The sequence below is a fragment of the Rattus norvegicus genome, chromosome 19, assembly GCF_021556685.1.
Source record: "Rattus norvegicus strain SHRSP/BbbUtx chromosome 19, alternate assembly SHRSP_T2T, whole genome shotgun sequence".
Classification (NCBI taxonomy): Eukaryota; Metazoa; Chordata; class Mammalia; order Rodentia; family Muridae; genus Rattus; species Rattus norvegicus.
In genome coordinates, this window is record NC_141552.1 from 18,651,243 (window position 1) to 18,655,036 (window position 3,794).

At 45.4% G+C, this 3,794-nt stretch overlaps 1 protein-coding gene across 7 annotated transcripts in view; it reads left to right on the plus strand.

Moving 5' to 3' along the window:
* The window catches only part of LOC147998971 (uncharacterized), a 142,681-nt gene that overhangs the window by 58,635 nt on the left and 80,252 nt on the right, over window positions 1-3,794 (plus strand). The window lies entirely within an intron of this gene.

Sequence of the window (3,794 nt, forward strand, 5' to 3'; positions counted from 1 at the left end):
GTGCATTGTGGAACTTAAGCAGTATCCCATCCTTGGCCTGGGAAGAGCCATTGACATCCACACTTTCTGGAGTGACATTGTCTCCTGAGGATAGAGTCAGGTCAGGAGCAGCAACTGATGTTCACGAGAGACAAACTTTCTTCACCACCTGCCCATGCTGGCCCTAGGATCTGGGCTTTTTGGGTGACATGAGTGCTGAGCCCCCCAGGTAGATGGGTTTTCAGGGGTCAGGTGGTTATTGTCACCAAAGGTATCCACAAGGATAAGTCATAATATACTAATTCCCATATTAGATCCCTTCTCACGGGTCACAGAGGCCGTTCTGGGGCCTAAATGTGGACCCAGGTTCCTGCACACTTTTGAGGAGACTGGTCAGGGAGCAGGCTTCATGACATTTTTTTAAATTATTTTGGGGGATTTTATTTTTACTGTTGGGGACAAACCTAGGGCTGCCATGTGCTGGGAAAAGGCTTTGCCACAGCTGTAGATCATCCCTAATTATAAACTCCTAAATTCTCCCAATCCTGGAACTTTCTAGGTCCCTCACATGATGCAACCTTTGTGGGATTCCTCACATAGAATCATGGGGTGGATTGCATCCCAAAGAGAGAAATGTTCCCCAGTGTCTGCCTGTGGCTGTGGTGATGAGAGTGCTGACCAGTGGATGGCAGGGCCCATGTGAAACCCTTTTGGTTTCCACTTGAGTGGAATCTTCACCATGCTTTTTTTTTTTCTTGAAACACAGGTGGCCCTGGAACTTCCAGTCTTCCATCACTCTGACTCAGTTTCCCATGACTGAGCTCACAGGCTTAAATTACTATGCCCATCTTTGTTTTTTTTTTTTGTATTTATAAATCTTCTAAAAGCCAGAAGGATCTAGAATTTAAAATTTTGCAGTCCAAGGCATTTCCAACAGGGGATTCTTGACCTAGGAGTATCCAGACCAGTTTTTATTGTGTGGGTACTTCATTCCCAGAACAGCTTATGTTTGACAAAGAGTTCCAAGGTGTGATGTCACTGGGCAACAGGCAGTGTCCCAAATAGCAGCACCGACTCAGGTTGTAATTTAGGCTGGAGAAAATTACTAGGACCCTGGTAATCCTAGCACCCTGGGGCCTTAGCTGTCCTTAATCAGATCTGGCTATGAAACAACTGCTCTTGAGGGTGGATTGGAATTCTAGTCACTGTGAGGCAAGAGCATTAGGATCCTACAGTCACTCTGGGCTCCATAGGAAGACCCTGTTTCAATAGTAAAAGGGGTCACCTGGGAGTTCTTACTGTCTTCCCTGAGGCCTTCCTGCTGGAGTTAGAATAGCTGTCTCACCAAGTTGAAGTAGAGGGCAGAATGTTGGTGCCTTCTATAATGAGGACTAGTGACAGATAGTCTATGGAAATTCTAGAAAGTTCTACAGGTATTTATGTCCTGTGCATGGGAATTGCTGGCTTCCCTGTGTCCTTTGCCTTTAATTTGCAGTCCATGGGGCACCTGGGAATGTCCCCAAACCAGGCTGCACACAGGGCTTGTCCCGTGATTCTCACTTGCACCCAGTGCCTGCCTGATTGTCATAAGTCTGACAGAGCCACTGTATGCTCACCTGACACCTGCAGAGAGCAGTATATGGGACCCTACCATCCCCACACTGCCCATCAGTGTCTACAATGTCCCTATATGGCACTGAGATGGTCTAAGCTCCTTCCCGCCTATATGCTGCATCAGAATCTGACCATTCCTAATTTCCTCCTCTCACACCCACACTAGAAGCCCTGTACCCACACTAGCCCCAGCTGGCCTGTTGCCTACTGACATCTCATGGACTCTGCCCCAATCCCCTGCCCTGCCCTGCCCTGCCCTGCCACAATCCGCTGCCCTACCCTGCCCTGCCCCAATCCCCTGCCCAGCCCTGCCCTGCCCTGCCCCAATGCCCTGCCCTGCCCAGCCCTGCCCTGCCCTCACTCAGCTGACATTGTGGATATCTCCAGACAGTCACTGGACAATGGCTGACACACTTGTCTGAAGACTGGAAATGTTTCTCGATCTTGGAGAGGAAAGAAGGACCCTCCAACTACACTGAATTCTAAGGAAGTTTATTCAGGTGAGGGATGACAGGGACTGTTTTGTCTCATGTCACACATGACAGTAGAAAATATCCTAGGTATTGGATGACACTGTTAGCATTAACAGAACAAAGCCCATAGTTTTAGGAAGGATAATAAATTATGAGTCGGATTAGAAAACCCCAAGCCTCTTCCAGGTCCTAAGAGGGCAAAAACTACCACCAAACATAGCATTAATGTGATAGGTTAGTTAAATCTAGTTACTAGATTCTAGTGTGATACCTATGACCCTTTTTGTGTCATGCTCAGCTTATAATGACTAGAGGACCTCAGCTTGAGAGTCACCAATGCCTCTCCCTTACTTCTCCAGCTGCTGAGCATTGAAAAGCCCTAATGGGACAGCATCTGTTTGCAGACATACTGGATTATTCTTCTTCACTTTATCTCTCTGAGTCACCTCCACTCACAGTAAGTCAGTTTAATTCCATAAATTGGAAATGAGTCACGTGGAACATATACTTTCTCAAAACAATCACAGATTTCCATGTAAAAGGTGAAACATGAACTGTCCCACCTAAGCTCTGGGCTTGCACAGACGTGCTCTGCAAAAGAAACATGTGGTAACAGCTGCAGTCTGCATTCACTATGGATGGTCTTGAGGTCCTCCCTAAGCTGCATAGATTGAGATAATTATCTTGCTTTCTATCAAAAGAATTCATTATGCCAAGTTGGCCTGTAGAAGGAGGCTAGTCTCTTCTGTATTTCATCAGATGTGCTTAATGTATATAATCATCGGTAGTAAGTGAAAGATCTGTTTGGAATTGAAACTGAGTGATGCTGGAGGGTGATCCTGAATGCACAATGAGCAGTGGAGGCACCACAGCCCAGTATGGATGCCTAGCAGGCTGCCACATTGAGCAGGCACTGCTCAACCACCTGTACATACACATCTCCTGAGATCTCTCTCCTTAATTGAAGGTGATCGTGTCCACCTAGTACAGTACATGCCGTGGAAGGACAAAAGCTACCTAGAGGAGCTGTGGTGATGACTCCCAGGTCAGAGCATCTGCTGCTCTCTCAGAAGAACCACATGGTCCCTAACAATAATCTACAATGGGGAATGCTATTCCCTCTTTTGGATCATGAGGAAATGCAGTCAGGAGTGGCCCAGACATACATTTGAAAAAAAAAAGGTCCATTGAGTTAAATGATAAAAATAAATATAATCAGCAACAATAAAAAACACAGCATATGAATGATCAAGTGAAACAGCACCTATAAAAACCTATTTCCCAAAATGACGTTGATGGTCATTATCTTTGTGGTTTAATACTAATGCTGTATTGTAAGAAAAACTGAGGCACATGGTTCTCCATTAGGATTATTCTATATTCCTTTGTGAAAGTTGTCATTATTTCTGCAGCTCTACAGGCATGAGTGTGTGTTACTCAATATCTGGTGCACACAGTCAATAAGGAATGTGTGTTGTAGACTGATATAGACTAGGATGAGCAGAACACATGACAGCATGGATACAGTATGGCAGTGATTACATCATAAAGTGTGTATCCATAAAAAAAGTCACATTATCCACACAAAAGACACTATCACCCTGTGTACCCCTTGGTGGCTTTGAATTCCCTATTTACCCATGCTGCCTGGACCATGCAAAGATCCATATCCAGCTGTCAGTTCTAAGTCTACAGGAGGGGAAAGGACCCTTGAATAAGATGGTCTTA